This window comes from Lolium perenne, chromosome 7, assembly GCF_019359855.2.
Source record: "Lolium perenne isolate Kyuss_39 chromosome 7, Kyuss_2.0, whole genome shotgun sequence".
NCBI classification, from domain to species: Eukaryota; Viridiplantae; Streptophyta; class Magnoliopsida; order Poales; family Poaceae; genus Lolium; species Lolium perenne.
The window spans coordinates 144,139,065-144,151,125 of NC_067250.2; positions in this window are offsets into that span (position 1 = coordinate 144,139,065).

Genomic DNA, 12,061 nt, shown 5'->3' on the forward strand with positions numbered 1-12,061 from the left:
TACTAGAATGTCTAGCACTTACATTAGTATTAGTTTGCGAGTACTCAACGTACTCACGGCTTTGTCCCTGGCTATTCAAATGGCCAGAGTATGAAGATGACCAAGGAGATGATCAGCAGGACGCCTACGACAACTAAGCGCTTTCCGACGTCAAGCGTTGGCCTGTGGACTAGAGAGTCCTTGTATCTTACGCTTCCGCTATGTTGAACTATGAACTTGTGTTTGTTCGTTGATCAATAGATCAACTATTCGTGTAATATGGATCATGTGATTCCAAATTTGTAAGACTTATGGGTTGTAATGAATGATGACTGTGATACTTAACTATTATGCCTCGCAACAACAATATTCCTGGGATTGCGATGAATGACATAATAGGCATTCGGACTTAAAAATCCGGGTGTTGACAGTAACAGACAATTGCATTAAGTATGGTGCGTAATGTAATCAACACAAATATCCTTAGACAAATCATCGATGTTTTATCCCTAGTAGCAACAGCACATCCACAAACTTAGAACTTTCTGTCACTGTCCGAGAATTAATGGAGGCATGAACCCACTATCGAGCATAAATACTCCCTCTTGGAGTTACAAGTATCAACTTGGCCAGAGCCTCTACTAGCAACGGAGAGCATGCAAGAACATAAACAACATATATGATAGATTGATAATCAACTTGACATAGTATTCAATATTCATCGGATCCCAACAAACACAACATGTAGCATTACAAATAGATGATCTTGACCATGATAGGCAGCTCACAAGATCTAACATGATAGCACAACGAGGAGAAGACAACCATCTAGCTACTGCTATGGACCCATAGTCCAGGGGTGAACTACTCACACATCAATCCGGAGGTGATCATGGCAATGAAGAGACCTCCGGGAGATGATTCCCCTCTCCGGCAGGGTGCCGGAGGCGATCTCCTGAATCCCCCGAGATGGGATTGGCGGCGGCTGCGTCTCTGGAAGGTTTTCCGTAGCGTGGCTCTCGGTACAGAGGGTTTCGCGATGAAGGCTTTAAGTAGGCGGAAGGGCGGAGTCGGAGGAGTCACGGGGGCCCCACACGCTAGGGCCGCGCGGGCCCCCCTTAGGCCGCGCCGCCCTAGTGTGGCGGCGCCCCGTGGCCCCACTTCGTTTCTCCCTCGGTCTTCTGGAAGCTTCGTGGAAAAATAAACCCCTGGGCGTTGATTTCGTCCAATTCCGAGAATATTTCCTTTGTAGGATTTCTGAAACCAAAAACAGCAGAAAACAGCAACTGGCTCTTCGGCATCTCGTCAATAGGTTAGTGCAGGAAAATGCATAATAATGACATATAATGTGTATAAAACACGTGAGTATCATAATAAAAGTAGCATGGAACATAAGAAATTATAGATACGTTTGAGACGTATCAGTACCTTAAGGTATGAGTACCTGGCATGGTCCGTCGGATAAAATCCACCGGACTATACCAGCTTCGGGGACTAATGTTGGGGGGATGACCCCCGGTATGCCAAAGGCATGCCAAACCGGATGGTTTGAGCCATCAAGATACCGGTTTAATATTCATTCCGGAGTGCAAAGTTAAATGTTTGGCTAAGTAAACCTATACCGGTATCCCCAAGAGGGGTATACCGGAATGAGCTAAGAAGACACCGGGCCACCGGTAAGATATGTACTGTAGCACGTCGGCAGGACTGGTCAAAGATTTTCTCAAGGGCTAGAGGACAAAGATGAGCTAAGCAAAGTAGCTTTAAACGAAGCCGTGACGATAAAGAATAGGGTGACGCTGAAAGCATCCGGAGGGCGTCAGCCTCCCTGATTAAAGAAGATGCCGGCGTCATATATGATTAAAGTAGCTTTGTAAAGTAGTTTGTCTGTTCAAAGATGCCATTAGGGTTTCCTAGGGTTTCTTCCCCTGTAAGCCACCCTCTCCCCTATATAAGGAGAGGGGGCACACCCCATCGCGGAGAGATATGAACCTTGTATGCCCAAACTTGTAATTTGTTGAGATCAATGAAGAGAGAGATCTAGAGCAGAGTTCTTCCTTGTGTCTTTCTTCTTCTACCTCTGGCTCAGGCCAAGTTCTTGAGGAAGGCATCCGGAAGTTCATCTAATCTAATCAAAAACCCTCCCCCGAATCCTCTAGCGCCCATTCGGCCCCAACTTAAGCCATCCTATGGCATCTGTCTGTTCACCACGACGACAACCACTTGGCTATTTCTTCCATTTTAGTGCCGATGATTAGAATGTTTGGTCACCTATACACTCCGGGGCGGCGCAAGCGAGACTGGTGTGATGACACAAATATCAATCTCTTGTGCATCCTACCGGCCTCGCTTACTCCGTCCCGGAATGTAAATATTTGTTTCGACCAACAAAATATGAGGCATATGATATCTAGTTGATACCACTTGGCTCTTTCTTCCATTTTAGTGCCAATTATTAGAATGTTTGGTCACTTGTACACTCGGGGTGGAGCAAGTGAGCCTGGTGTGATGGCACAAATATCAATCTCTTGTGCATCCTACCTGGCCTCACTTACTCCATCCCCGAATGTTAATATTTATTTCGACCAACAAAGTATGAGGCATTCCATTTAGTTCATACTAGCTACTTATCTCTTATTTGAGTTGGCACTTCTTAATTGCATTGGCCTTTCTTCCATTTTAGTGCCGATGATTAAATTTTATGGTAACTACACACTTGGGGGAGGCGCCAGTGAGCCTGGTGCGATGACACAAATATCAATCTCTTGTGCATCCTACCTGGCCTCGCTGACGCCTTCCGTAAATGTTAACATTTGTTTCGACCAACAAAGTATGAGGCATTCCATTTAGTTCATACTAGCTACTTGTCTCTTATTTGAGTTGGCACTTCTTAATTGCATTGGCCGATGATTAGAATGTTTGGTCACTTGTACACTATGGGGTGGGGCCAATGAACCTGGTGTGATGGCACAAATATCAATCTCTTGTGCATCCTACTTGGCTTCGCTGACCCCATCCCTGAATGTTAATATTTGTTTCGACCAACAAAGTATGAGGCATTCCATTTAGTTCATACTAGCTACTTATCTCTTATTTGAGTTGGCACTTCTTAATTGCATTGGCCTTTCTTCCATTTTAGTGCCGATGATTAAATTTTGTGATCACTACACACTTGGGGGAGGCGACAGTGAGCCTGGTGCGATGGCACAAATATCAATCTCTTGTGCATCCTACCTGGCCTCACTAGCGCCTTCCCTAAATGTTAATATTTGTTTCGACCAACAATGTATGAGGCCCTTGTCATTCCATTTGCTTTGGTATTTCAAAATACCGATGATTAAAATGCTTGGTCACTCTTACACTTTCGGGTGGAGCCAGTGAGCCTGGTGTGATGACACAAATATCAATCTCTTGTGCATCCTACCTAGCGTCACTGACTCCATCCAGAATGTTAATATTTGTTTTGACCAACAATGTATGAGGCATCACCACAAACAATTCGCCGATGATTAGAATGGTTGGTCACTACACTCAGGGGCGATGTTAGTGAGCCTCGTGTGATTGCATAAATATCAATCTCTTGTGCATCCTACCTGGCTCGCTAACTCCGTCCCGGAATGTTAATTTTTTTTTCGACCAACAAAGTATGAGGCATGCTATTTAGTTGATACTACTTGGCTCGTATTTGAGTTGGGCTTATTTGTTTATTTTGGTCTTTCTTCGAGATAGCGCCGATGATTAAAATGTTTGGTCACCGTACACTTGGGGTGGCGTAAGTGAGCCTGGTAAGATAGCACAAATATCAATCTATTGTGCATCGGACTTGGTCTCACTTACGCCATCCCTGAATCTTAATATTTATGTTGACCAACAATGTATGAGGCATTTATTCCATTTCTCTTGTGCATCGGACTTGGTCTCACTTGGTCTCACTTTCTTCCATTTTAATCAGAGGAGGAACCGGATGAAGATCCCGATGCCCGCGAGCCTGGTGGGTAGAGAGGAGGGAGCAAAGGAGGAACCAGATGAAGACCACTTTGTATCTCGAAATGGTACAATTTGTATGAATTAAGAGTTGTATGTAAAACATTTGACACTTGCCACTATATATGTAACTCGATCGGGCTCTAAGTAATGTGTTGATGATGTCTATATTATATCTGTGCAATGTACATGCTATTTATATTATATCTGCATATTTCTATATATAATCTGTATAATACATGTACATTGTTGTATATAACCTATATGTGTATAGCAGTCAGTACAAAATCGTGTATAATACGAGCAAATTATGTGGCGCACTGAACAATAATTCTGTGGCGCACTGAACAATAATTCTGTGGCGCACCGAAGCACTGGTGCGCCACAGAAACCTTAATTATGTGGCGCATGGACCGGTGCGCCACATAAATCTTATTTTTGTGACGAAGTTTCTGTGGCGCACGGTCCATGCGCCACAGAATGTGTTTTTGGTGCACAACTAACGAGCCTTTTCCTACTAGTGTTTGGTTCTCAATGCATCATATAGTATACATGTTTCTTTTAACTTTTTTAACGAGCTACTCAAACTACTCGCGAGCTTTATGAGTCGAGCTGAATTTCAAATCTAAACTTGATTGCTAAATGAGTCGAGTCAATCTAACTCGCTAGTTGAGCGAGCTTTAAGAGTCGAGCCGAGCTAGTTCTCCTAATCTTGAATTCCAGCCCTAGCTATGGTTTCATTGTCGATTTTGTTTAATCAATGTGTATTTCAAGTTTGATGTCAGAACATTCATATCGATTCATGAATTTAATGACCATTTAGGGACATAGGGGAAAAAAAATTCTATACCTTCATCAACAATATCAAGTGCGGCCTGGTAAGGAAGCGACAATAAGGAGTTGTGGCTCGCCGTAATGGTTGTTAGTGTTGAATAAAGTTGTACCTAACACATATAGGAGCTAGGTAACAGTATGATGTATGATGTAGTACACCAACGACTACATAGAGTGTCTGGCTCCTTTCTTTTTTATCTCTTGCCTTTTTTTGTAATCTTCTTTATGTTTCTCCATGTACATGTTACAGATGAAGCTTTTCCATGTACTATATAACAAGTAACCGAGACTAGGTAGAGGTCATCGTTTGCACCAACATAGTATCAGACCATTCTCTTCCCACGACATCCCTCTAGCCTACGATCGTTACAAAAATAAGAGAAGATATCCCAATAATCAGCCTATGGTATTGTGTTCCATGATCATCACGGACCCTCGCAGCAAGTCTGATCGGAGGCAGTTGCTCAAGAGTTGGAGAAGCTAAAGCTCAAGTAATCTAGGAGGACATGAACCTGGCGGTAACTCACAACCTGATACCTTCGGGATCTAACTGCGCGGTGGCAGCTGTCAACAGGCTTACCCCAAACATCTCAAAGAGCTGGCAGGTATATGATAACATTGAGGTCTTCAGAAGGCTCATGTCCAGATGTGTTGTTTCCGAAGTTGGGAGAAAATGTAATGGAGCTGCCCATAATTTAGCTCAACTTGCTAAGAATAGCAATAGTAGCAGTGTTCGGCAAGGTTTTGGTTACCGGCCAGGATTTCTGGTTACTGGTCGGGAACCGGGTTTCCCGAGCACCCACGGGAAATGGGCCTCCCGGGCAAATTTTTTTGAGCCTTTTTGAATTTAGCCCAGCCCAAAGAAGCCTCTGCCCAGTCCATCGCTAACCCTAATGAAGCCCTCTCCCACATCGCATCTCCTCTCAGTTGACCGACCCCAAACCCACGATTCTCCTCCCTCCCCAAAATTTGGTGACTTGGTGGCGGCGGCCGGACTGGTGGATTGCGGCGGCGGATTTCTCCTCCATATGACTCTCGTCATCGCCTTTCCCTAGTTTGCGTCCTCTTCCCCGGCTTAGGCGCCACCCAGAATGCCAGGTATTGGAATGGGGCGGCCCCTGGGAGCAAGCGTGCAAGATGATGTCGATGCTGGCGTGTGATGTCTACGCACGCTTCTATTCCTGTAGACAGTGTTGGGCCTCCAAGAGCAGAGGTTTGTAGAACAGCAGCAAGTTTCCCTTAAGTGAATCACCCAAGGTTTATCGAACTCAGGGAGGTAGAGGTCAAGGATATCCCTCTCAAGCAACCCTACAATTAAGATACAAGAAGTCTCTTGTGTCCCTAACACACCTAATACACTTGTCAGATGTATAGGTGCACTAGTTCGGCGAAGAGATAGTGAAATACAAGTAATATGGATGATTATAAGTAGCAATTGCAATCTGAAATAAAAATGGCAGCAAGCGAACATGTAGCAGAACTTTTTGGAAACGGTGTTTCAATGCTTAGAAACAAGGCCTAGGGATCATACTTTCACTAGTGGACACTCTCAACAATGATCACACAATTGAATAAATAAATGCTACTCTCAAACAGTCCCTTGTTGGATAACAAACACCATTCATTGTGTAGGGCTACAAGAGCACCCTCGAGCCGGAGTAAACAAGCTCCACAACGTCATAAAGGAATCACACACGATGCGCACACTGTCACCGTCACACCGTGGAGAGTGAATCCGGAGTTCATATTAAAGTAACCTCTAGAGTGCATAATAGACCGTTGCAATTTAGACCGAGTACTAACATAGCATACACACTGTCAACAATATCTATGAAAGGGGGAATAGATCACATCAATACTATCATAGTAATAGTTAACTTCATAATCCACAAGAGATTACAATCATAACCTACGCTAAGTACTACATGATGCACACACTGTCAACTTTACATCATGGAGGAGGAATAGACTACTTTAATAACATCACTAGAGTAGCACTTAGATTAATAGTGATACAAAGCTCATGATCACATAAAGATCACATCATGGGAGAGAGAGAGATGAACCACATAGCTACCGGTAGAGCCCTCAGCCTCGGGGGAGAACTACTCCCTCCTCATCATGGGAGACAGCAACGGCGATGAAGATGGCGATGGAGTCGATGGAGATGACTCCGGGGGCAATTCCCCGTCCCGGCGGCGTGCCGGAATAGAGACTTCTGTCCCCCGAAACTTGTCTTCGCGATGGCGGCGGCTACGGAACTCTTCGTGGAATATGACTTGTTTTTTAGGGTTTTCGCGACGGAGAGAATATATAGGCGAAGGGGCGATGTCGGTGGAGTCCCGAGGGGCCCACACCATAGCTGGGTGCGCCACCCTCTTGGCCGCGCCGCCAGGTGGGGTGGCCACCTCGTGGCCCCTCTCCGTCTCTCCTTCGGTGTTCTGGAACACTCCGTGGAAAATAAGGCCGTGGGCTTTTGTTTTGTCCAATTCCGAGAATATTTCCTGTGTAGGATTTCTGAAACCAAAAACAACAGAAAACAGGAACTGGCGCTTCGGCATCTTGTTAATAGGTTAGTTCCAGAAAATGCATAAAAATTATATAAAGTATGAACAAAACATGTAGGTATTGTCATAAAACTAGCATGGAACATAAGAAATTATAGATACGTTGGAGACGTATCAAGCATCCCCAAGCTTAGTTCCTACTCGCCCTCGAGTAGGTAAACGATAAAAAGAATAATTTCTGAAGTGACATGCTACCAACATAATCTTGATCAACACTATTTGTAAAGCATATGAGATGAATGAAGTGACCAAAAGCAATGGTCTATAGTTTGCTAACAAAAAGATAATGACTCAACAACTGAATCATATAGCAAAAACTTTTCATGAATAGTACTTTCAAGACAAGCATCAAAAATTCTTGCATAAGAGTTAACTCATAAAGCAATAGATTCTTAATAAGAGGTCTTGAAGCAACACAAAGAAAGATTTAAGTTTCAGCAATTGCTTTCAACTTTCAACATGTATATCTCATGGATAATTATCAACACAAAGTAATATGATGAGTGCAATAAGTAAACATGTAAGAATCAGTGCACATAGTTGACACAAGTGTTTGCTTCTAAGATAGAAAGAAGTAGGTAAACTGACTCAACATAAAGTAAAAGAAAGGCCCTTCGCAGAGGGAAGTAGGGATTACTCATGTGCTAGAGCTTTTTATTTTGAAAGCATGGAAACAATTGTGTCAACGGTAGTAATAATTCATATGTGTTATGCATAAAACCTCCTATAAGTTGCAAGCCTCATGCATCGAATACCAATAGTGCCCGCACCTTGTCCTAATTAGCTCGGACTTCCATGGATTATCATTGCATTACATATGTTTCAACCAAGTGTCACAAAGGGGTACCTCTATGCCACCTGTACAAAGGTCCAAGGAGATAGATCGCATTTGATTTCTCAATTTTGATAGATCTCAACTTGAGGACATCCATACCGGGACAACATAGAAAATAGATAATGGACTCCTCTTTTATGCTTTAAGCATTCAACAATAGATAATATTCTCATAAGAGATGTGAGGATTAATGTCCAAGCTGAAACTTCCACCATGATACATGGCTTTGGTTAGCGGCCCAATGTTATTCTCTAACAATATGCATACTCAAACCATTTAATCATGAGAAGTCTCCCTTACTTCAGACAAGACGAACATGCATAACAACTCACATGATATTCAACAAAGGTGTAACAGGTTGATGGCGTCCCCAGAAACATGGTTACCACTCAACAAGCAACTTATAAGAACTAAGATACATAAGCGACATATTCATTACCACAATAGTTTTTAGGCTACTTTCCCATGAGCTATGTATTGCAAAGACAAGGAATGAAATTTTAAAGGTAGCACGCAAGCAATTTACTTTGGAATGGCAGAAAAATACCACATAGTAGGTAGTTATGGTGGACACAAATGGCATGAGTTTTGGCTCAAGGTTTTTGGATGCACGAGAAGCATTTCCTCTCAGTACAAGGCTTTGGCTAGCAAGGTTGTTTGAAGAAAACACAAGTATGAACCGGTAAGCAAAAACTTACACAAGAACATATTGCAAGCATTATAAGACTCTACACTGTCTTCCTTGTTGCTCAAACACTTTTACCAGAAAATATCTAGACTTTTTAGAGAGACCAATCATGCAAACCAAATTTCAACAAGCTCTACAGTACTTCTCCACTAATCGGTTTAAACTACATGATACAAAAGCTTAAACATGATCTACTTGAGAGCTCAAAACAATTGCCAAGTATCAAATTATTCAAGACAATATACCAACTACCACATGAAGCATTTTCTGTTTCCAACCAAATAACAATCAATGTTGAGGCTTTCAGCTTTCGCCATGAACATGAAAAACGAAGAACACGAGTGTTCATATGAAAAAGCGGAGCGTGTCTCTCTCCCACACAAGGATTGCTAGGATCCGAATTTATTCAGATAATGAAAATAACAAAACGAAAATAAAAGCACACAGATGCTCCAAGTAAAGCACATAAGATGTGACGGAATAAAAATATAGTTTCACAAGAGGTGACCTGATAAGTTGTTGATGAAGAAGGGGATGCCTTGGGCATCCCCAAGCTTAGAGCTTGAGTCTTCTTGAAATATGCAGGAATGAACCACGCGGGCATCCCCAAGCTTAGACTTTTCACTCTTCTTGATCATATTATATCATCCTCCTCTCTTGACCCTTGAAAATTTCCTCCACACCAGACTCAAAACAAACTCATTAGAGGGTTAGTGCATAATCAAAAATTCACATGTTCAGAGAGGACACAATCATTCTTAACACTTCTGGACATTACCCAAAGCTACTGAAAGTTAATGGAACAAAGAAATCCACTCAACACAGTAAAAGAGGCAATGCGAAATAAAAGGCAGAATCTGTCAAAACAGAACAGTCCGTAAAGACGAATTTTTTGGAGGCACTTAATAGGCTCAGATGAAAAAGCTCAAATTGAATGAAAGTTGCGTACATATCTGAGGATCACGCATGAATTTTTTCAGCATTTTACGAGTTTCCTACAGAGAGATCTACTCAAATTTGTGACAGGTAGAAATCTGTTTCTGCGCAGGAATCCAAATCTAGTATCAACTTTACTATCAAAGACTTTACTTGGCACAACAACATGATAAGGAGAGGTTGCTACAGTAGTAACAACTTCCAAGACACAACAAAACAGTAGTAAAATAAAAACATCATGGGTTATCTCCCAAGAAGTGCTTTCTTTATAGCCATTAAGATGGGCTCAGTAATTTTAATGATGCTCGCGTAAGAAATAAGAGTTGAAGCAAAAGAGAGCATCAAAAGCATATAAGAAACACTTTTAAGTCTAACCCACTTCCTATGAAAAGGAATCTTGTAAATAAACAAGTCATGTAAGCATAATGCAACAAGCATAGAAAGGCAACACAAGCGCAACTTCAAGATTCTCAACATAAAGAGGGGAAACTTAATATTATTAAGATGCATATAACCATGTTTCCCTCTCTCATAATAACTTTCAGTAGCATCATGAACAAACTCAATAATATAACTATCACATAAAGCATTCTTATTCACATGCATAAAAGTATCATTACTCTCCACATAAGCATAATCAATTTTATTAGTAATAGTGGGAGTAAAACTATCACAACCATCATTGTAATTATCATAAATTGCAGGCATGGTATAATCATAATAAACTTGATCCTCCATAGTAGGTGGCACCAAAATACCACTATCGTTATAATCATCATAAATGGGAGGCAAAGTATCATCAAAGAAAATTTTCTCCTCAAAACTTGGGGGACTAAAAATATCACAACCAGCTTCCCCAAGCTTAAATTATTCCATAGCATTAGCAATAATAGTATTCAAAGAGTTCATCCTAATAACATTGCTACAACTATTTTGCAAACAAAGTTCCATGGGTTTTTTAATTCTCTCTTCAAACACATCATGTCCTAATTCAATATAAAGTTCATAAAGATCTCTAATTTTTTTGTTGTTTTCCATTAAGCCTAACTAGTGAAAATAAAAACAAGAAACAAAAAGATAGAATTGCAGGATCTAAAGGAAATAGCTTCGAGCACTCACACACCGGCAACAGTGCTAGGAAATAGCTTAGTAGTCGGAGGATGTGAATACCTTTTACCTTACCTCCCCGGCAACGGCGCTAGAAAATAGCTTGATGTCTACGCACGCTTCTATTCCTGTAGACAGTGTTGGGCCTCCAAGAGCAGAGGTTTGTAGAACAGCAGCAAGTTTCCTTTAAGTGAATCACCCAAGGTTTATCGAACTCAGGAAGGTAGAGGTCAAGGATATCCCTCTCAAGCAACCCTGCAATTAAGATACAAGAAGTCTCTTGTGTCCCCAACACAGCTAATACACTTGTCAGATGTATAGGTGCACTAGTTCGGCGAAGAGATAGTGAAATACAAGTAATATGAATGATTATAAGTAGCAATTGCAATCTGAAATAAAAATGGCAGCAAGCGAACATGTAGCAGAACTTGTTGGAAACGGTGTTTCAATGCTTAGAAACAAGGCCTAGGGATCATACTTTCACTAGTGGACACTCTCAACAATGATCACATAATTGAATAAATAAATGCTACTCTCAAACACTCCCTTGTTGGATAACAAACACCATTCATTGTGTAGGGCTACAAGAGCACCCTCAAGCCGGAGTAAACAAGCTCCACAACGTCATAAAGGAATCACACACGATGCGCACACTGTCACCGTCACACCGTGGAGAGTGAATCCGGAGTTCATATTAAAGTAACCTCTAGAGTGCATAATAGACCGTTGCAATTTAGACCGAGTACTAACATAGCATACACACTGTCAACAATATTTTTTTTCTATGAAAGGGGGAATAGATCACATCAATACTATCATAGTAATAGTTAACTTCATAATCTACAAGAGATTACAATCATAACCTACGCCAAGTACTATATGATGCACACACTGTAAACTTTACATCATGGAGGAGGAATAGACTACTTTAATAACATCACTAGAGTAGCACATAGATTAATAGTGATACAAAGCTCATGATCACATAAAGATCACATCATGGGAGAGAGAGAGATGAACCACATAGCTACCGGTAGAGCCCTCAGCCTCGGGGGAGAACTACTCCCTCCTCATCATGGGAGACAGCAACGGCGATGAAGATGGCGATGGAGTCGATGGAGATGACTCCGG